This window comes from Cygnus atratus, chromosome 10, assembly GCF_013377495.2.
Source record: "Cygnus atratus isolate AKBS03 ecotype Queensland, Australia chromosome 10, CAtr_DNAZoo_HiC_assembly, whole genome shotgun sequence".
NCBI classification, from domain to species: Eukaryota; Metazoa; Chordata; class Aves; order Anseriformes; family Anatidae; genus Cygnus; species Cygnus atratus.
Genome location: NC_066371.1, coordinates 19,156,512 through 19,179,826, shown reverse-complemented (window position 1 = coordinate 19,179,826; position 23,315 = coordinate 19,156,512). Strand labels below are relative to the sequence as shown.

Below are 23,315 nucleotides of genomic sequence, written 5' to 3'. Positions count from 1 at the left end.
ATTTCCTACTCCAGGCACAGAGAAAGGCAGCTTTGAGCAGAGCTCACAGACATTGAGCCCCACTGAGAACAAGCTCCGAACGGAGCGTGCGTGCCCTGGCCAGCCCACGCAGCGATGTGGGACTGCCTCTGGATCTGCGCCCGTCCCGCTGCCGCGAGCAGGCTCTGGGGAGAGCAGCTAATTACTTGGTAATGGCAGCAAGAGCCGGAGCTGCGAAACGAAGGTGTCTGTTCCAAGTGGGAAAAAATGCACCATCTCTAGAGGATAGAGGAGTTTTAATACCAGGATATTAATGCGATGTTTAATACCAGGATATTAATGCAGAAATTTCTTTCCGTTAACTATTTTAATGCTTTTTTCAATGTCCCTTTACGTAACTGGGACAATAAGAAAAGGCTTCATCTGAACAAGCTGGTCTTTTTATTCCCAGCTCTGTCCTCCACCCACTCTTAGTAATTTCACTGGCTTTTGCTGCTGTGTTGGTGGGATGTCACAACAAATGAAACCCCGCACACCTAACACAAAGGTTTTCCCGAAGTCTATGTTGGCGGTTTTACAGAGCACTACAGCAAGATAACCCAGGCATCACCCGAGTCCTCATGCATTGCTTTGTGACCCAGCATGCTTTGATTTGTGTCCTTCGTGGAATTTCCTAACCTGCTGGGCTGCACATCCTGCTCTGCTTTGGTTCAAGTGCTACCCCTGTTAGCTTTAGTGTTGGCTTTAGCTACTCCTGGGCCCCTGTTAAAGCAGCTGTTACCAGCCCCCTGCACACAGAGCATCCCAAGAAAGCATGTGTGCCCACACAACAGAGGGCCAATGCTCTGGATGGCACTAAGCTCCTCAAAGCCAACAGAGGTAAAACTGTGAGCTTAAAGAGGATGGTCAGACCACAACGGCATTCCTTCCTCGTCAGTCCCTTCTTTAAAATTGATTCCTAGGAGAGACAAAACAAATACACTTCATAGCGAACCAGCTTAAAAAGAAGAAAGACATGAAGCATAGACACATGTCTTCATGGAAAAAGAAATGAGAATGCTTGACATTGCAGATGAAACCAGTATCTGTGTGACAGGGCATCAAAGGCTAACAACAGCAACCATCAATTCCATTCTCCTGAGGGGGGGAAGTGGGTAGAACAAAATAAGATTTCGAAATGCTTACTTTGATTCAATTTGGGGACAGAACGTTATAAATTCAGAGATTTTTGCAAAACAATATACTCAGAAAGTGATTTACTTAAATCAAAGTCTTAACATAAAGTCAAAATGAAGAATGTTGACTTGATTAAAACAGTTCAGTATTACTTGAAAATGCTGATGAAACCAGTGTGTTCCCACACAACATCCAGACATTTTAAATGTGCAACATCTTTAAATTATGAGGAGTATTTTACTGGGAGATTTTTTTTCCAGATGGTTTCATTTCAATGCTAAACCAGAAAGCTTATTCTAGGTAAGTAGAGGTGACAAGAGGCGCTTTCCTTCAAAGACTTCACATGAACATCACCTTTCCTTGGGAAGGCTGTCCCGGAGATGGCAGAACTGCAGAAGGCGTGCATGTGTGAAAGAGGTACTGCAGGATCAAGGGCATTCAATGAAATGTTCAGTGAAGAAAGAGAGGCAGACATTTCTAAGAAAAAACCAATAAACAGAATAAATTTAGCCCACTGCAGAGAACATCCCACTGCATGAGATCCCACTGATGTCCAGCTTTGAAGAAGTATCTGTGATTTAACCAGTTGTAGATCCTTGCAAACAGGCTTTGGTGGAACTATTCTTCTCAATTCCCCACTAAATTGCCCTTTGCTACGATAGTAGAAACAGAAAGGCTGTTTTGATATCCATCTCCTTTTGAACAGTGTGCAGGGCCAGATGCAAGCCTGATGTGAAAGCAGAAGGTGGCAGACAGCTGCACCGCCCCTCCTGAGCCCCATGCAGGGTGGAGCTGGGGGGTTTGGCCACTTCGTTTATCCACTCACCTACACCCAGGTTTCATGCACGTAGAGAAAGAAGCCTGCCCGTGCACTAGCACAGCTGGCAGCAAACGAGGAATGCAGTAGTGGCACTCGCCACTGGTGCACAAAGCACCAGCACACACAGGTGCCATTCCTCCCGGTCTCCCGGTGCTACCCAGTCCAAACTGGCTCTCAGGGCCCAGGTGCAACCTGAGGGACCAACCACAGCCCTAGTCTGTGATGTTGAATCTCTTCTCTATCACGTCAGTAAAAGCATTCCAAAAAGCACAGTGGGAAGCTGAAGCGCATGTGCACAGGCACACTGTACAACAGGGCTAACGCGTTTCGCCTGTCTGTGTATTTTAGCACCTCTCCCCAGCCAGACCTCTCTGGTCTGCTGCAGCTGCCAGCAGCTCTTAAATGGCTGCGGTCATAGCTGAGACTAAGGGAGGAAGAAGGGAGGGGACGGAAGGAAATATCAATTTTAAAACAATCCCTTTTAAATGCAAGAGAAAAATGGAAATTTGTGAGAGACCGTTCTTGTATGAAAAAAAGAAAAAAAAAAAGAAAAAAAAACCCTAAACTCAGTAACTCCTGGCTCGGCTGTGCCAGCCAGCGGATTAGCTCTTCCTTTCACACCCTCTCAATCCGGAAACTTGTGATCTCACCAAGCACTGGAAGGGATTGCTGCTGGCTGCTCCTGGCCCATCTCGCTAGCAGAGGTAACTGAAGTGCTATTCACCAGACGGATGAATGAAAAGCGGAGAGATTTCCTTTGCTGCTCTTATGCAACATGCAGTGCGCAGAGCCAGACCTTTCTGCCTGCTAATTAATGAAACTTGAGATGAGCTGAAGCCAGCCTTCTCGCTCAGGGCACCTGGGTTGGGGGGAAGGAGAAGAGGGGTAGGATAAACCCCAGTGCAAATCCAAATCCAATAAGCTGCCTTTTCTTATCGAAAGTAAAGCACAAGATGCTTAGTCACTTCAGTGTTGTCAACGCTCCAGTTCTTGGCAAAATCAGCCAATTTTCAGAAGTCATAGCTTTTGCAGGCGGTTTCCCTCAGCTTTATTTTCAATAAGAAATCAGTTACTGTAAACCCCCTTTTCATGGAAAAGCTTAAAAATGGACATTTGGGAGCCTGGAGGATCATTACTTAATTCAACAGAGAACTCAAGAGTGGGACAGACCAGGAGCAAGCAGCAGAGATCAAAACTCATGCGGCTTCCCAAGAGCGGCTCCAACAAGACCTCCCTTCCCCGCACACGCACCTCAGGCAGAGATGCTCCCGATGCTCTCCAGGACACTCCTGACGTCAAATCCGAACAGGAACCCAGCACGCTGCAGTAATGGAAAAGCATCACCCAAGGCATTTCAGCTGCAGTAGCCAAGCATTAGCAACAGTGACCAGGCAGCTCTGGGATACGTTCCTCCAGAAAGCGCAGCTTTCTAATCCATCTTTGAAGAACTGGAGAGTAAAGGCAGCCTTGTTCCAAGCAAATGGCAGGGCAAAGAAAGCTGTGGAGGGGAAAGTTGTGTCTTGGGTGTAGTGTCAGTGCTCCCCCTCGCCCCAGCCCAGCCCAAAATACCAGGGCAGGTATTTGGCTCACTGAGCAGCAAAATTCTGTGTCATTGGGAGGCGCCACTGCAGCAGATCCAAAGTGACTCAGTGGGAGGATGGCAGCTGCAGGGAGCAAGAGAGAAACGACTCACATGGGGGAAAGGAGGGGAACAGGAACACCATCCCACCCCATGCACGTGGAGGAGCTGGTCCCCTCCCAGCTCTGACATGCTGATGGCTCAGTAAAGGGGCTGTGCGTGGACAGGGACTGGAGCAGCTGGAACAAGCACAAGAGACCTGAGACTGTCAGACCAGAGAAGATGTGGCTTCCCTCAGGACGATGCAAATGCAGTGTCCACGCACAGGAGGCTCAGCACGAACTTGCAGCCAGGCCAGGGTCATGCAGCTCTGCAGCAACAGAAACCTAAGTATTTCTTTTTAGTGAAAAAAAATAATATATATATATATACACATTTTTAACATCACCAAGTTTCAGGTGACTGTATATGCACCTCCAAAACACAATTAACTAACCCAGCTACTTCCACGACAGCCAAAAAAATCTGGGAAAAGATTAAAGCAAAGTCAGCGACAGCCATTCAAAAACATTTCCCAAGGCACAGCCAACAAAAACTTGTCAAAGCTCATAAGTTATGAACCAATTTGCACAGAGAGAGCTCTTTTGGCAGCGTGCAGGCAAAGCGTGTCCCTGGGTCCCACGGCACCTCAAGCAGCCATACACATGCGGAGACAGCCCCAGGGGAGGCGGCGGCACAGCTCCAGCACGGCCGTGCCCCAGGGGATGACACCGGCACGGTTCAGTGCTCCAGGCTCAGGTGAATGTTGTAAATACTCTGCGCTGATGAGTGAAGGAAATAAATTGTTCTCATTTGCCTTAAGAGTCGCACTCCTCCCTTCCCACTCAGGAGAAACAAATCCCTGCTTCCCATAGTACTCCCCGTTATTTAGTACTTTTTGTTGAACACCATAAGCAAACAAAGCAGAACCTGCTCCTGTGTTTGGTCTCATAATCTTGCTCCTCAAAAAGTATCCTTTCAGGTCCTGGATTACGCTTCTCTCTCCCCTGTCTTTCCCTAACTTCCTCCCAGATAATCCAGCCTCTGTCCCTTCCCACTGTCTCCCAGAGCTCACATCTCTGCAGGGCTGCTGCTCCCTCTCACCAAGGCACAAAATAGCTGCAGACTCAAGGACAGCAGCATGCAAGATCTGAGCATCTTGCTTCCAGTCACTCCCCGATCCCCTTTCACCATTTCTTCTTTCTTCAGTGAAGTGCCTATGATGCTGCTTACAACTTTAGTTAAGTAACAGATTCAAGCTTTGCATTTGTTTTCTCAATCCAGTTCTTTTCTTAATTTTCCACTACACACGAGTCCAGCCAGCACTCTGCACCTCACAACCCATTGTTTCCCTAACCCTAAGATACAAAAAAAGTTTCCCCCACCCTAAGATAGAAATTAGGCAAAAGAAAGCCCACTTTTTAACTGACAGCTTAGCAAGTGGCAGTTCCTGCCCTGCCTACTGCCATGTGCCACGTTGGAAATAACTAACAACTGTTTTCATTGAGGGAAGACTGAAGGAACCGCAACACTGTTTTCCGCAGTATACCTGTGAGGCAAAACTGCTCACCAGCCGGGGTGGCAGCTCTTCTACTGCCTGAACTTCAGCCTCAGAACCGAGGACCTTGACTTGAAACTCTCCGGAGTAACTCAGGGGGGTTGCTTCAGTTCACCAATTAATTTCATATGACGGTCACAACAAAATGTCAATGCAGTAATTTTGTAGTAAATAATTTTTCAGTGAATGTGTCTTGACCTTGTCATTATTAATAGTGGATCTCTATCTGCCGTGCTGAAAATAACCCTTATTGTGCAGTGAACATTTTATAATCTCTTACTATTTTTGGTTCACAGTTCGTCCACATTTATACAGCACTCTGTCAACGTAGCTCTTGAGGTCCATAACACACATAGCTGCTGTCTAAAATCAGGATTTTCCTAGGAGTAGGCTGTGACTTGTGACATTTTCCCCTCGAAATGCACAATGATTTTTCACATTGTAGTGAAATCCCCCAGAAGGGTCTGAGATCAAACTCCTTTCCTTTATGACTCAACAGGATCCAAATCTGTCCCTCAAGAGAGCAAACATGCTCTCGGTAACCAACTGTAGCAACAAACCAACTCCTTTCATGAGCTATGCTCTGCTCCACAGCTGAGAAAATACATCTTCTGCTCCCCCAGCTGCAGAGCGCACCTAGCTGAGACTTGCGTGCCAGTAGGTGAACTTCATCATACCCTGTCCTGCCTGTGCTCCAGCTTTCAAATAACACTTAGAGGCAGCACACGAGGCCATCGCTGCCTTTGTTCCATACACAGAGGGCATTATCCTGCCCTATTCCTCTGGATAAAGGCTGGGGAGAGGAGGGGGAACTGGGAACATATGAAATGCTAGCTCAAATTTACCCATCGCAAGCACGCTGTAGCTTGTGATCCTTTTCGGGTTTTGGAAGCATTACTCCCGTGAGTATCCTGTGAGTTTGCTGTGCTCTAATGTGAGCAGAGAGTCTTTCTGTCAGAAAGAAGGGACAAGAATCAGCATCACAAGAAGAAACACCTGCCCTGACCATCACTTCTATCTTGAAGGCTTGTCAGGAGTTAGCCTGGTATGAACCAAGATCTTCAATGCAGGACAGGGTGCACAGGGCCTCTGCTCCCAGACACCTGTCTGTGCCCAGACCAGCACACAAGGACCATGGATACAGGATGAAATGGAGATGTAAAAGACAAAAGGGTGGACACATCTCCCAACAGAAACTGATACCAGTATCGCTAAACAGTCATCTCCTTTTTCCTGCCTCTGCTCAGCCCCATTTTGTGATTTTCCAGTCCTGTGGGTTTCTACAAGCCATGAAGGAGGACACAGAGTTTAGCAATCAACCCCAGAGACAGGCTGGGTTAAGGATTTAGCCTTATAACTTTCCACTGAAAACTGTTCAGCTACTGAACCTGGTAGAGCATGTGCCCAGACATCTTTTGGTAGGAAGACGAATTTGGGTATATTTTGGCACTTGCATACATGCCCTCTCTCCACCCATGCCACGAGACACTGGACAGCAGACAGAGCACATCTGTACCGGGTGGACTGGATGCACCACGAGGCACACTGCCAACCAGAAAGTAATAAAGTCCAGAAAAAGAAACAACGATCAATCCTACAGGAAGAGATTCCTCTCATATGGTGACAAAAGAAATCCCAAATAAGAGTCATTATATATACCAATTAAATTCTTTAGCTAGAGCAAAAAAAATTATTATTTTAATGGAGAAAAAACTAGAACATTTGGTTAAAATGTTCTCACAGAAATGTTAATTACCACAGGCATTAAGCAAACGGAAACCAAAGCCTACCATTTGTTGAGCACTTTGAAAAGTTTTAATGCAAAAAACGTGCTTGAAAGAAACCTTCAATTTTTCCTCATGAATGAAAGCAAATCCCTGTAAATGAAGCCTACATCTATCATGCTGCTAATCAGTCAGCAGCCACAGATGTAATCCATCAATCAAAACCATTCCTGTGCAAACTTTCCATAAAAGATAATGGAATTAATTTGGTTTGCTGGATACTGAAACGTGAAAAGATGCCTGCTCTGTTATTTCATCTTAGAGCCCCCCATTCAGAGACGACAATAATGCCAGATGTAACTAACAGAAGTTACCCTCACAATACCTCCCATCTTCCACCCTGTGTTTATTCTTCTCTGATCCTCCAACACTGAAGAGTTGTGTAAAAGAAGCTGAGAGTTGCTGCATGACTCCTGCTTTTGGGCAGCAACCTGTCCTGTAATCCCCTGCCTCAGCACGAGGGCAGGGAAAGCTTTGCTCCTCCGGGGCCGGGGAGCCCTTGAGGCAATGTGACAAGCAACCCATGTCATAGGCACCCAGAACACATGCACAGCTGCCTGAGAGCTTTTATCATACCTGATGTAGCACTCAGCTGTAGGAACTGAACTTGATGCTGACCAGGAACATATCTTACAGGCAGACCTGCCAGAGAGCATCTGGATGGACGCTGCCTTGAGCCCTACTTACCCTCCAAGAGATGCTGAGGCCAGTAATAAATACTACCTCATTTCCTGAAGACTAAAACCTAGAGAAGCATTCTGGGTGAGGTAGCCTCATTAGAACTCATTTATAACAACCCAAAACAGATTTAAAGCTATTTAGGGTTCATCATAAAATGAAAGCACTGACTCGTACTCTGAAACTCATGAAAGCAAAGTATCGAGTATTATTTCATGCTCAACATACACACATACATATAAACATATAAAGGCATGTATTTCTTGTACTCCCGTGGCACACAAGGATAATTTCCTGAAGCTAAGAGCACTGTTTTGGGGTCCATTTTTGGTAGTCTGTACAGAATGTCACACTGCCACACTCAGTGATGACAAACAGTTTGCTCTGCATCTAAATACATTTACTCAACTTCTGCTCTCAGATGCACGTATGCAGTTCTTCTTGTGGTCATAATGATTTGTGGTTCTGTACAATATTTACCCTACAAACCAGAATGATATTAGAAGAGCAAGTCTTGTTTACTTTGTAAGTTATACATTACATTTTCTATTACCAGAGGAAGCTAGTATGGTTTGCTGTGTAAGTATGCAACTCATACTCCAGAATATTTCAAGTTATTGATGATCAACAAATACAAGTAAGCCCACGATAACTTGCAAATAAAGGCAGAACATAAAAACTAAAAATTTCGGCAATCCAGAAATGCTGATACTACAAAGTTTGGGTTTGTTCTAGTAGGAAACATGCTATGTTTTTTCAAGATATTTAGCAAAAATGAAATTTTATTTTAACTGTTCCCCAGAAGAAAACAAGTCTCATCACTTTGATGGAACAAACATCCTTTGAAGGAACAAACCAGACTTTCTCCAGCATTTATGAGAAAAAGTCAGATCCTTTCAAGTATACGAAAATGTAACCTATCTCCATCTTCTTGTATAGGATTCTGGGGAAATGATGTAAACATTGATGTAAACTTTGCTTTTCATGCCAGGCTACATCCAGCTATTTCTCCTATGCTGGAGAGAGAATCCAGAGCAATCTACTGCTTAGCGCTGTACTTTTGCATTAAATTATGTGCGTACAGCTACTCCCACTAACATAAAATGCAGTCTGAACAATTTTCTGTATGTTACCTTGTAGAGGTGCATATCATTTAAGTAACAAGAATACTTCTTTCCCTTTGACAACATATTTTTTTTGGTGTTGTTGTTGCTGTTCTTGGTACATTAAAATTTATATATGTGCTCTGGTCAGTGTTTCTCCTGTAAGGGAAGGAAGCTATTTTATTTTCCAGCTAAAGATCTACAACTCTAAGATGATTTATGAACGGGGAAATAAACCATTAACACAAAGGATGAAGAATGAGCTGATAATCACTCCCTTCTCCACAGTCCAGCACAAGACTGGCAAGAAAAATTAAGATGACGAAGTCACTAATATGCAAAAGATAAAATAAAGACTCCTAAAAATCACAAGACATTTGGCTAAAAAGAAAAAAAAAAAAAACAGTAAACACAAGTGATTAGGACTATAACATATTCTTCGCAGTGAGAGCAGAGGTATTCCAGCTGTCCAGCCTTCCCTCAGACTCCTCTGCTAGTGCTGCCACAAACGCAGCCTCTGAGCCCGCAGTAACAAGCAGCCATCCAGCAGAAAAAGGCACCTGCAGAGACCCTTCCTGTGGCACGACCTCACCTCTCCCCAGGATGATTTTAAACACTCTGGCAGCCCAGTCAGACGTTCACAACCATCTGACTGATTTGGGAGGTTGGGAGAGGGAGGATTTTCATCAGATACCCAATCATTATAAGGGTACTACAACTTTTGCAGAATCATTTCTAAATGGAAGCTGCTGATACAGTGATCTTAGCTACTCAAAGTGCAAAGAACAAGAACAGAGGGGTCCATGAATCTAGATTCTCTAAAGAACAAGGCTTTAGTTTAAATTGAGTTTTCTAGAAGTTACCTCAACTGATGAAGCTTCTTCTACAGTCAGTGAAGAGGTGGGTAAAACTTTGGAGGGCAATTAGTATTACTAATAGTCCATTTTAAGATGTATGGATTGCCCCCTAGAAGTGTGCTTGTCTTTATGCACCTTATGAGGACCTTAGACAATTAATTACCTTATTTTCGGGTAGATAAAGCTGAAGAGCCTGTGATTTTTCAATCTGCAAATGAAAACTTTACAAGGAACAAGACTAAAGTTTATAGAATTGAGAGAGAGACGTAAAGGGAAGGTGAAATTCATTCACCAGATCTGGCCCACCGAAGTGCATAGGCCAGTGAGAAAAAAGCAATCATTCCCCAAAATGCTAGCCGCCAGAATCTCACTAGAGCTCTGAAAAATGGTGGAGGTTTGTCATCCTAACAGATCCTGTCATTTAGAAGAATGGAGAATGAAATTGTTGCAACTTCTGGCAATTCTCGCAATCCACTGTTTGACCTGTATGACTCTTTTATGGGGGGTGCAAGATGTGGATCATGATGGAGATGTTCTACTCAGTTCTGTAAGTTTAGCTATATTACACACTGATATGATAACGACTGTCAGGATTCGAGTGTTCATCACTTCCACACTATTCTCAGAGAGCCAAAGCTCTATAAATCAGGTAAGGCAGAACTGCATTGCATGAAGACAAGATGAAGACATTGCCAATCTATCTGATTATAAATGTAACATGTTCTTTTTATGCAGAGACTGCTGTCAGTGTATATTGACCATGTTATATACTCACCACTGCCTTCCAAATCCTCAGAAATATGATTTTCCCTTTGGGATATTTAAGTAAAGTAAAAGTTCACCTTTAAAACAATGTTAAGCAATAGCTTTTCATGTTACCTTCCAATGCATACTACCACTTCAGCCTACAGACGCTGTTTTTCCTTCAGCAGAGGATTTCAAGTTGTTTGACTATACCTTGCTTATTTTACACAAATGCTACTCCTTTCTTACAGACGGATACGATCCGTTGAAGACCTGGAACATTTTATCCCATAGCAAAACTCATTCAGAGTACCATCTGTTCTTCCTGCAGGGGCACAGTAATGCCAGAAACTGTTTAACATTCCATAAATTAAGACCATATAATGGATAGCTCATTGTTAAATGGAAGTAAGGAATAATTTGGAACCTGATGACAGATATTTTGCTGAGATTTTGCCTTATAAATAGTATCCAATGTATTATTTTTGGTTTGCTTCCTTAAAAACATCACATACAACATTAAGCAGCAAAGGCATGTCACAACCAGGACCATCCTAATGCTTGACTTTATCCCCACTTCCATCAGGGTCAGCCAGATCCTTTCTAATGACTTCAGGGGGGTTGCATTGGTCCAATGGGTTAGACCAGATTCACTGAAAAAACAGATTCTGTTCTCATTTACCCTGGTTTGCTTTTGTTGCATCTGCATGATAAACTTCCTAAGAGAATAGAATTCAATCTTTAAGTTTAAGAGCCATTAAAATATCAATGTAACATCTATAAAATATGACATATGTTGCACTTACACACACACACCATTTCACTTATTGGTAAGAAACCCTAGCCAGAAATGAACTGTTACTTGTTATTCCTTTCTACTTCAAAATGCTAAGACATGCAGAAGTTTAATCAATAAAAGGGTTGGACATAAAATCCTACTATGACTATGTATCATTTAACATGAAAACAGCCTTATTTTGCCATCCATACAGAGAAACCGCAATTAAATAGACGCCTACAAAAAAAAAAAAAATAGAGCACACAAAAGAAATCAATACTTCTTAATGGGAAAAAAATGGCACTGCAAAATCCTCCGCCCAAGAGAGGGGCTGAGTGGCACGGTGCCCAGTGCTCCAGGCTGCCTGGGGACAAGCAGTCCTCCCTAACATGCAACTCTCGTCACACGCGCCGGGAGCTGCGTGTGAGCTGTGCTTCCCCGTCCCAGTGCACAAGCTGCACTTCTTAAATCAGAAAAGTGCTATATGGCAGCGTGCCTCAGGACTTGTTGGGGAAACAGAGAAACCAACGACCTTACACGCTCAAAGCGGTAAGAATTAGCATCTAAAGCTTGAGCTATGTCTGTGGAGTCGTTACTTAAGACTACATAAGTAAGCTTATACAATTACTACCATCTCTTTGTGAAGCTCTCACATTGCTACAATAAAATTCGCAGAAGCAACGCACTTCCAGCCCAAGCATTACAGTTCCCAGAGACAATGCAGATACGTTTCCATCCCATCAGGTCCTTGGCGGTGGGGGAAGGGCAGGAGTGGTGGGGAGGGGGAAATGCAACCTGAGAAGTGGTAAGTGTGTCAAAATCCAAATTACTTGGAGATATTTTGCAGCACAATCATCCTTTATGCTTGTGCAGCTCGGCTCATATGGCTCACATTCAGCCTGTCACACCGAATCATTGCTACTTCTTGACTTGCATTAACAAAAACAAACCTAACTTTTGCTTCAGTATGTGAGGTAAAATGCTCTCCGAATCCACAATCAAAAGGCCAGAAGCAGCATTAAAAATAATTGCTTTTGTAAGTAGCTCACTTCTGACGAGAAGTGAAAAAAAACTCCGTGAAGTTCTGCCTAACAGCACTAGCACACATGTGTTGCTTATGGAGTATTTCGCAGAAAATCGTACTGCAAAAAGCTTTGTCCATACGCAGAGCAGACACGGCTTTAGCAGTCTTACCTAACAAAGCAAACCCGCCTCTATCTACTTAAGTCTTTAAATTGAATTAAACCGAAGATATTTAGCAAGTTTCAGAGTATCACGAAGAGTTAGAAAGTAAATCTGGAAAACAGAGTACAAAATCAAAGAGTAAACACAGCCAGATAAAATCTTTGCAACTAGCAGAAAACAAGGCACAAAGCAAAGCCAGCACTCGAACAAAGTTATTTTACGCTTCTCCCAACAAATTTGCAACAAACATTCAGTTAGGAAAGATTTCTGCTGACCTGTGGATGTGCAGCACTGTAGATGCAGTGAGTTTTCCTATCACCTTTTGTTCCCAGCCATGTCAGCTGTGCTCTGCTCCAAGTGCTGCTCACACTCCCAAATCCCCTTTTCCAGCTCTATCTTAGGAACTGCCCAGATTTTGTAGTGTAATCTGAGCAGGGAAGTACCATGTGCCTATGATATGGTTAATTCACTTTTTACCCCCCGCGATGCCTAAGGATGCTGCCTCGCATTTCAAAGCTCTGCCTGCGACTGCCTGACCCAGGTATGGCCGGGGCAGCACCGGGGCTGCCTCCTCCGCGCGGACGGGGCCATTAAGGAGCTTGTTCCCACATTGCAAATCCCGGGACAGGGGCTGCACCCAGCCACTGACGACCATGGTTCCCCTTCCTGGGGTGCTTGGCGCACAGCGGGGCACAATGCCCCACATTGAAGGGAGCCAGTCCCATTGCCCAGGGCCACCACCACTGTGCTGGGGGCACCGCTGTCCCCAGGACCAATACAAGGCCCTTCATAGAGACAGCTCTGGCAAGGCCCAGTGAAGCTCGGGCATCTGGTCCGGGACCTCTGGCAATTAAGACGTTAAATGGGGCATGCTGCAAGACTCCCAACCACTCCCCTCCAGTGCTGCCATCGGCTAAGTGAGAAACCCTCTCAGCTTCTTCTGTTAACAAAAGAAAGCTCTCCACACACAACAACAAAACTTCTTTCTGTTAATTATTCTGTTAAGATTCTTCTATTTTCATTGGTCTACTTTTGTTTTGTATTTGCAGTCACCATCACAGAATCACAGTGGCTGAGGTTGGAAGGGACCTCTGGGGACCACCCAGTCCAATACACACTGATAAGATCCCTGCCCATCCTTCTCTTCTCCAGGCTAACCAGGCCCAGATCTCTCAGCCTCTCCTCATAAGAGATGCTCCTGTCCCCTCATCACCTTCATAGCCTTCCGCTGGACTCGCTCCAGGAGCTCCATGTCTATATTGTAGAGAGAAGCCCACAACGGGGCACAGGACTCCATGCTTAATGATGAGAAGTCTGCACTGCAGAGGGGAAGGAAATGCCTCTTCTTCCCAAATTCTGCACTGGGAAGAGTTAAACCAGCTGCGAAGCTGCCAAACACACATAGAGCAGCGTGGTGCAGAGAAGACAGAGCAGTCTTTGAGCCCTGTCACTCCCGCTCATCCAGTCCCAGCCACACCATCAGGTCCTAAGTACAGCACACCAAAACCCGGGTGATTTACAACCAGTACTGACCTGGCGTAACTTTCTCCTCAATTTTTAGGCCTTGGAAAGGGCAAAGCCCAAGCAGCCAATGGCTGTGTTATTTCCCAACTTTCTTGAATGCAACCTCCGTGTAATCCCAATGTCAATACTGTCTGTGTTTCAAACGCTCCTAAATCAAATTACACAGGAAGGCTGAAGGGGCATCCAGCCCCACTTGGCAAGGACTCACCAAAGAAATGGGTGATTTCTATTCACGGTCTTGGCCAAGCCTGGGCAGAGGGAGGGAACAGCTAGAGCTGCTTTCAAACAGCTGAGAAGGAGCCCTTAGGAGAGATTAAAGGGGAGCAACAGTCAGGGATCTTGGAAAAGGAAGGATCTAAGACACAAAGATGGCTGATAACAGGAAAGTTCTGGGGGAGCTTTAACTCTCGTCCAGAAGAATGCAAAGCAATTTCATGTAAGGAACCTGCTTTTTATAGGCTTGGCTTTGTAACACCTGCAAATACCTTGTGTGGGATTTTAGTGATCCCGTGATGCTTCTGAAGTTTTCCTTTCTTCAAACTCTAGGCCATTGGATAAGCAAGTTTATTCTAAACCAAAGGTGCCAGTTCCATCTTCCCTGTTGAATAATTAACTAAAATCAGTTATGTTTGAAATCAGAATGCGTGTAAGGTAAAACACGAAATAACATACCGTATAGGACTACTTCAGAGAAAACTATAGTCTTGGATGATGCATTCAAGATCTCAATCAGCTTGGAAATTTGATCTTGATCAGTTACAATGGATATTGCTTACAAAAAAAGTAAGAAAAAGGAAGTGATCTCAAAGGTTAGGAATGACGGCCAACAGACATCTCTTTTGCTGGCTGGCTGCGCGTGCACTCACAGCGCGTCCCTCTGCCAAGCACTGGCACCATCTCCGTTGTGTCACAGGCAGTGCTCCATGGTCCTCACCCCATTAACACGTGGATCCACGCCCCCCAGGTGGTGACCCCTCCTATTTCCACAGACCTCAAGCCCTCTGGGTCAGTGACAGGCAGCGAGGGCTGCACAGCCGGGGCAGGTCACAGCTCGCTGCAGGAAGCCAGCCCTTCACTGCTTAATTTCATTAGCCTGCAGAACAGGCTATAATTTGCCGAAATTATGATTAATCAGATCTTATTTTTGTCTAAGGCAGTTAATGAACAGCCAATTAAGTATCTCAGTAATTCTGAAATAACGAAAGGATGCTGCCTGAGCGATAACTAATAGCTACTTAACAGGACAGGCTAGCGTCATGGTAAAATCAAGTCTGGCTGAAAGGGCAGAAGGTGCGATTAGGAGGCCCCTTCACCCACATGTCACCAAGCCACCATTTTTCTCCTGCCTCAGAGAGCTCCTTACAGCTACAAAACCCTGTTCTGAGCACTGTGCAGGCACCGAGCATGCCAGGCATGGGGGCAGCCCCCGCAGCCCTGCCACTGTTGGCACCCAGGGCTTTGCTCTTTTTTCGCTGCACTCCAGGCTGCAGACACCCCCATCCCAGAGGCAGCTCTGCAGAGGGCTCCAGCCGCTGTCTCCAGCCCGTCCCTGTGCCCATCGCTGGTCCTCAGGCCTGCAAGTGGCAAGGAGGAGCTGGGAGCTCTTGCAGTGCTGCATGGCCAGGGGACAGCGTGTCCCCAGGCAGCCACCGCCCGCAGGCTCCATGGGACGGTGACTGTCTTGTGCTTCAGTTCGTATCTTCTCCAGACTCCAAACAAATCCATAAAAGCTTAATTCTGATCATATAAATCAGGATAAGATTAAGCTATATAAACACATCTTAATGCCATACCAAAGAAGCAAGGAATGACGGTTTTTAAAGAATACATCTTTTATTTCTTATTTTTTTTCTTTATTTTTTAAAGCATTTCTTCAGTGGGAATTGTGCTGGAGCAAAGAATGCAAAACCATAGAAGCTTCCAAGAGGGAGGTCATGTGAAATTACTGTATTTCAAGATTTTTCCAAATCACTAACATTTTGATTCTGAATGCATTTGTAAGAATCTGCCAACGAACAATCTTTCATCGTCAGATCAGGCAATATTTTTACATCTTTTCTAACTGTCCTTCCTTGTTTCAGGTATTTAAAGAAAAAAAAAAAAAGAAAAAAAGGTGTGGAGAACTGATGCCATTTCTGTAGAAACTTCAGCGATCCACAATGACACTGCAGATTTTTTCAAATAAAAAAACAACCCCCCAAAAAAGAACAAAGAACATCCTTTGTTTCAGACAAAGAATTTCAGGAGAAACCACAAAATGTTCAAGCAAAACATTAAACATTTGATTTTCCACCCATTTTGCCAGCAGTCCAAGTTTTCCCATAGTTCTAATATCAGTGTCAATAAGGAGGGGCGGGGAAGCAGGTCAGATGGACTGCATGCAGTCAGGCTGCAACTCCAAATCTGTGCTAATGGAAGGATAAAAACAGGATGTGATTTGCAGAGAGCATTTCTCTCCTTTAACTTAGTTTTTCTTTTCGTGAGGAAACAAGACCTACTTAACTTGCCCATCAGGAAAAATGCCATTGAAAAACAGCTCGAAGAAGTTACTGGCGTTGTTGCACAGTTATGGGCTCTGCTGCTGCCCAAACGCTTGCCTGCGAACACCTAACCCTGCGCCCCGTCCCAGTGACTGATACAAATGCCGTGGGCTTTGTGCTCGCAGGGCTAGAGCCCAAACATAAGGATGTCACTGATGGCAGATGTTATTGAGTCTCTTTAAATGAGTTTTAGAAAAGCAGGCTTAAAAAGAAATGGAAACATTTCATTTTAAACCCAGCGGAGACTGCTTTATTTAAAACACACACATGCTTGCCTGACACACACTTTGCTGCCTATTAAAATCCTTTTTCCAGAGCAGAGACGTACCTCACTCACGGCAGCACCTGGAGCCTAGCTGCACACCGCGTATCTCAGTGCCCAGCCCTGCACGGTCACGTAACAAAAAGGCATTTCTGGCCTCAGAGACAGACAGCCAAGGACTACAGCAACGTAACCAAGAATTATAATTAAATGTGACACTGTCTAGTTTAGAGGCATGCTTCAGCTTCAGGATAATCATCATGAAGTGCTCATTTATTTTTTCCACTGTTAACAGGATAGATGTTAGTAAAGGTAAGTATATACCAGTGAGTGTCCTTTTTGCTTACTAGCATCTTAGTTCATTTTGTTTAAATGTAAGAACAGAAGTGAAGCACTCAAGTTAACCTGTTTGCCCAGACTGAAGAGATGTTACTGCATGATCATGGTCTTCTACACATCCTAAATATTCAGACACTTGCAACACCCCGGGGTATAGTGTACTATGTCAACACTTTGAAAAGAATGCAAAAGTTTTAATAAAAAAAAAAAAGAGAGAGAGAGATTGCTTATTCACACTCTCGCTGTTAATGTCTGCATTTTACCAAGGCCCACGAATGATTTCAAACACTTTCCACAGGGCATACCCTTCTGGCTCAAAGCAAGCAGCCATGCCAGAAACCAAACAGCACGTCAGGGAGCAGGCTGCAGCTTTGGTTTGCTCTGAAGGCAAGCTGTGATGTTTCAGGGCACGCGGCAGTTCCTCTTAGCGAGTGGATCCATTTATGCTATTCACCAATTCAGGGCTGAGAGGTAATCCCCCAAATCAATCTGCTCTCTGCAGTATCAGGTTATATCTTTTCCAAGTGGCCGTCCAAGGTTTATACACTAATCATACCCAGTCTTTCAAGATAATCAGATGTTATATTACATTAATTATTTGATGGAGCTCCAGACTTGAGGCAGATTAGTTTAGAATTGGAAAAACATGACCAAACATAAATGTTCTGGCAATAAAAATTGAGTAAGGGGGTTAAAAAAAACAAAACAAAACAAAAAAAAAAACAACTCAATGGGCCTGGAAGAACCCCTGGCAAGCCTCAGCAGCTCAGCAAGATCTCCTCCTCTGATGAATGATTTCAGCAAGCCACTAGGAAACCCGCGGTGCCTCTCCTGCCTCCCAGCTGTGCTGCAGAGCAGACTCCCGCCAGCAGCCTTGCGCCCCGCAGCAGTCCCTCCTGTCCTCCCTAACTCACCTCAAGAAGGAAAAAGACAAACCCCAAAGCCAGCAGGATTGTCTTCAATAGTCTAATCAGTGGCTTGAGATAATCCACTTGATTTTGCCCAAAGCAATTTAGGAAGTGCTCAGAGTATGCAGCCAGCAGATAGGAGGGCTGCGACCTCCTGCCAGGAAGCAGTGACAGCCACGGGAGGCCACGACCACTGCCAGGGGAGATCTGGTAGCAGTCAGAGGGGACAGGTAACTGCCCATGCCTGACCTCAGCCTCAGGGCTTTCGGAAGGTGCAAACAAGGCCCCAAAGCTCAGCCCGACCAGAGCTGCTAGCATCATCCCTGTCAACTCCATTAAAAGCCAGCAGTATGTTCTGCAAAGCAAATCTGTATCAAAAGTAAAACAAAATTGGGCTTTGGTATCAAAATTAAAATCTGGCAGCCTGTTCTCATGCAAAATCCATCATGGGTGATACATTTGTGGAGGACAGCTGGAACAAATCCATGACATTTAATGACATGGTAAAAGCAAACCTTGAGCAAACAACTTTAAATCATTTGAAATACTACTGCGAACGGATGGAACGTTACAGTGCTCACATGTTACAATAATTAATCATTTCTAAACAGTTGTTTTTAATTCCTTAAGAAAACACATCGTTTGCAGAAGTTGTGTGTGGTTTGTGTTTTTTTTTTTTCAGACATATATTTAAAGTAGCATTCTCCCATGAAAAGGTTTCAGGCTATGCAACACTGCAGAGTTTTAAAGGTATTCTGTCTCCTTAATATATAGAGCACTTATGACACCAACAAAACAATACTTTTCCAGCTCCCATCTCTTTTTTTTTTGGTAAGTAATCTGGCCTCCAATGTCCAGTGCATAGTAAGGAAAAGCAAAAGTCCTACAAGTTGTTTCTATAAAACACTTAGGATGGGATTGCCACAGAAACATGGACAACAAATTGCATTTTAATTTTAAAGGGAATTCAAATCTCATAGGCATCGTCAAAATCTCTTTCTATGCATGCATATCCAGTATCATCTTAAACGGTTCACAAACCCTCAGGTAACTAAGCAGGCCTGTCCTTCCATGGGTAAAATAGCAAATTAAGCTCTAAGCTATTCAATCTGCACCACAGTGACACCCTTAAGGAGTCCAGCTGGTCCCAGTCCTGGTGGCTGCTGCAGGGCACCGGTGACCTGTGAAATTTCCCAGAAGGACCTGTTAATGGGACCCGAACCAGGAGCAGGGGGGATAGGTGTCAAGCTGAAATGATTAAGGACAGCACAAACGCGAGTGTATGGGGCACATCTTAAACCGATCCTGTCTGACAAACGTGTTTAAATTGATGCTGGACAAAGGGCTCAGCTCTCGTTTAGGAAAAGCCCAGGGGACGCCCAGACGGCCTCTCCTGGAGAGGCTGCAGCAGGAGCTGGCCGAGGACCAGCAGCTGGCTGGTAGTCCCCCGCCACACGTCTGGCAGGAGGGCAGAGCGAACATTCACTGCCGTACTGCAGACTCAGCTAATTTAAGTCAAAACAAAGGTGGTTTGAGCTAACCTGGCTGGCTTTGCAGTGAGGTAGATTAAGAACACCCACAGGACCCCTTCTGCAGCTCTGCTGGGGATATAGCCTTTGCTGGCTACAGTTTCTATTTCCAAAAAGTCGTGTATCCGGGCCCCAGGAACTGCTTTCTCTCTCTCCCTCCATCAGCAGTCTAAACAAAACCAGGTTAGGACCCTTCTTTGACTAGACATGTACAGGTGTAAGGGGTTAGCAGTCACTAAAACGTTTTGCTGATACAGGAAGAAACGAGCTCCTCATCTCCAAGGTTTGTTCACCGAACAGTGTCAAGTAAAAAACAGAACTGAACCAAAGTTTAATTCTAAGGAACAAAGAAATTCCCACCAAAACTGGCAGGACAGAAGCCTCTGGAACAAGGAGCAACAACTTTTAAAGCTTCGCTTTGCTGAGGATCGTGGCTTACCCTCCTTCGTGACTTGCCCTCAGCAGCATCCCTCGAGTGCAGGCCGCCTGAAGCCTGGCCACCCGGCACCAGTTTGGCCAGCCCGGCTGTCGCTGCCTGCCTTCATTCACAAAAAGGAGACCGTGCTGATGAAAGCCCCAGGATCTAGTGCACCCAGCAATAAATGTCGGCAGCATCTCCCAGACAAGCATGTGTTTCCACAGCCGCCCCTGGGCTGGGGGTCACATCTGGACAACGAAGTCCAGGCAAGCTGCGTGCTCGGATCAGCGACAGTGCTTTAACTTCTCTCCGAGTTTGGATTCGGTCCACAGAGTTCATTAGCAAGCAAGTCAGACAGGAATGTATGACTCTCTTAAAGCAGACTGGGAGATGTAATTAGCACAACTTAATTTTCATGAGGTTTGTATTAGGTTTGTAACATGCCAGAATGAAAAGGTAACACAAAGGGTCTGATCTTGCTCTAATCATGTTCAGAAGAAGGAGTGGATCCAGGCCACAAATAAGCTGCAATTTCTTCATATCTAAGTGGCATATATGTTTGTTTCAACAGTTTGATTTCTTAAGAGAAGACCACAGTAATGTAACCAGGAGAAAACAAACCAGTCTTTGGAAAGCCCCTTTCAGAAGACTCTTTCTTTTAGCTCCCGAACTACATGAACATAGAATCGAGAAGGACCTCCTGGGATATTAAACCCAAGCCCCTGTTATTAAAGGCAACATGTCACATCCAGCAAAAAGAAAGGTTAATGTTATGCCAATGAGCTGGCAGGAAATCCAAATTTCTAATGCAAGTGAATAAGGGGAAAAGCTACACAAAAGTGAATGCATGGGACCATATCACTATATCAGAGCCTTATCCTAAACACAGGGGCTGTCGGTGCCTCTAAGGAGATAAGAGGCAGAGTCATTATGGGTCAAGGTTCTTTGTGCCACTTGGGATCTGGATACAGAACAGTAACACATCAACGGAGCCCAGCCCCGGGGCAGAGGAGGAAGGGGAGCCCCAGGAGGCATGGCACTGCCATCTCCCGGGGCAGCTTATGGGCCCCTGCAACAAGGGCTGCCTCCGGAACATACACAGCACTGCCTGGGACTGATGGCTGCTGACTCAGGAAGGAGGCAAGCAGCCCCAGGGCACTGATGGGGCAGCTAGCGGCACTCTGGTTTCTTCAGGGTTTGATGCTGGAAAGCCTGAAGGCAGCTGTAGGAAAGCACATACCTGTTCAAGTCTTTCACCAACCACAAAAATCTCTGGATATTTTAAGGGACACTTCTGGTTTTGCCGGGAGCAGATAAACGCCAGCTCTTACCCACAGACCAGGTGAAGAAACTCCAAGGCATGAGAAAATTCCCAAAGAGCAGTGTTAAAGAGACCAACATGGTAAATATTTGTCACCTCCCAGAATACAGGAAAGAAGGCAGCTGTGAAAAGAAAGCTTTGTTTGGTTCACAAGGGATGTAAAACAAGGGCTTGGGCAGTTCTGGCCACATGGCAATGCCCCAGCGGGGCCCTTCTCTGGTTGGGGAACTGTCCAGCAAAACTAAATTTGCTCTTCCATGCTGCGCATCTGAGCGGGACAGAGGATCCATCCCACTGCCCACTATCATCCTTGGAAGGCTACCTAACCACTCAGTGCACAAATACAAGTAAAGGGAGCTTCTTCCAGCTGCATGTAGATCAGGCGTATTTAGAAGTCTGTAATGCCACACAATGACCTGACGCAACTGAAAACGTTTTAAAGTGGACAGAGAGGTCGATGGACAGAAGGAAGGAAAAGAGTGAAGGATCTTTACAATCGTGGAAACTGATTTGAATTAAAAGACCAAAGAAAAAAAAATCCTACTATTTAAATAAACTGCAAAGCAAGCATTTACCTACTCCTTGTCCCAGCATAGCCTGCAAAGCAGCTTCCTGCAGTGGGCCCACAGACAAGGAATCACAGAGGTAGTACCAGGACTGAAAGCCTCAGCTGCTTTGCCACTGGCTTCTTGTCTTCACTGGAGAAGGTAAAAGGTTAGAATTAGACGGTCTTTAAGGTCCCCCAACCCAAGCCATTCTGTGATTCCAGCTACCGCACTGAATTCAACAAATCCTGCTCTGAGCCTTTGTCACGAGACAAAACACATGAAACGGTTACAGTAATATGGCTGTTGAAAGATAAAGCAGCACCGGAAAAGGTTTGCCAACACACTAATGCCAATTAAGGGTGTGATTTTTGGATGACAGTTTTATGCCAACACCAGACCTATTAATGCTGGTTTAGCTGTGTCTTCAAAGCGATTTCACAGGTCCAGCTGATATGCCTTGGGAAACTAAGCAGTTAAAAAACCCTTTTTTGGCCTCTATAGGCCCCATTCTGCCACTCGGGGAAAAATCTTTCACTTTAAAAAGTTTCATCCACTCCACTAACAAAGGTATTTTCTAACTACAGAGCTGCATCTTTCTCAGATAACTCTGTACCTATTAACCATATACCACAGTTGTTGTTGTCGTTAAAACACAGCCTAACCAAGCTACCAGTAAAGCTGTCTCTAACCTGTACATGGGCTGTGCCCACAGCCTGCACTGCCAGCAGAAGGGCGAGGATGCCCAAAACAAAGACGTCCATGCAGAAGAGCAGTGAAGGGGAGGATGTGGCTGCAGGTGGTCCATTAGACAGCCGGAGGGCCAGACACACTCCCAAGCACCACCTCTGGGTGCAAAGGAACGGCGAGGCTTGGCACTGCTACAGCTCAGCAACCACAGCACCTTTTCCTTTGGTACCAAGGGCCCCGAGAGAAATCCGGCGCTGCCGTGGCACCCGTAAGCCCCCAGGGCCTTGTGACAGGTGGCACAGACCGTGTGCCCAACCCGGCCACCTCCGGGCTCGCTCCCCACGGGTGCCTGGGCTCCGGCGACCGACGGGCTTGGAGCGCCGAGGAAAAGCAATGCGGTGAGGGGAGGTACGGGGGCGCAGAACAGGCTGGGGCTCGCTCAAGCCCTGACCATGCCAATTCTGCTGCCAGGGGCTGCATTGCTGCGCCCACCTCCCAGCCTGGTCCCCTGAACATCCCCACCACAGACCCTGCCCCGCTCTCCCAAAGGGGCAGCCAGAGCGGGTTCATGCCCAGCACCGCTCGCTCCAGGAGCCCAAGCACACCGGCAAAAGCAGGCAGCAAGCACTTTCCTTAGCTTTCCCATCCATCTTCTCCCCTTCCTTTCAAACCTCCCGTTGGTTTTCGTTAAGCTCACACGAGGCGAGCGAGCCTGCACGACTTGGAGAAGGCTCTTACGGAACAATTCTGCCAGATTTCCGCCACCTCCAAGTGACATTTGATTTGCAAACACTCCCACCGAACTGCAGGCTGCTCTCGCCTCCACCCAGGGAGTTGTTTTCCATAAAGCAACAGCTCCGAAACATCTACAGCAACTTTTTTCTTTTTTTTTCCTTGACAATTTGCCACTTTCAGAACAACAACAACAAAGAGAGGCAGAGAGAAGAGAAACAGTGGAA

General features: G+C 45.5%; 1 protein-coding gene across 11 annotated transcripts in view; it reads right to left on the bottom strand.

Moving 5' to 3' along the window:
* FBLN2 (fibulin 2) overlaps positions 1 to 23,315 on the bottom strand; it is a 112,104-nt gene that overhangs the window by 85,933 nt on the left and 2,856 nt on the right. Inside the window, exons 1-2 of one of the 11 annotated variants that reach the window (XM_035558477.2) lie at positions 3,227 to 3,426; positions 1,510 to 1,632 (exon numbers count right to left, since the gene is read on the bottom strand). The exons of 5 other annotated variants lie outside the window; for them this stretch is intronic. The gene's annotated coding sequence lies outside the window, so the exon portion shown is untranslated. Of the gene's footprint in view, positions 1 to 1,509; positions 1,633 to 3,226; positions 3,469 to 12,555; positions 12,809 to 14,289; positions 14,403 to 21,696; positions 21,820 to 23,315 lie in introns of those variants that run through there. 5 more of the 11 variants (XM_050712878.1, XM_035558478.2, XM_050712880.1 and 2 more) reach the window with 5 other exon arrangements.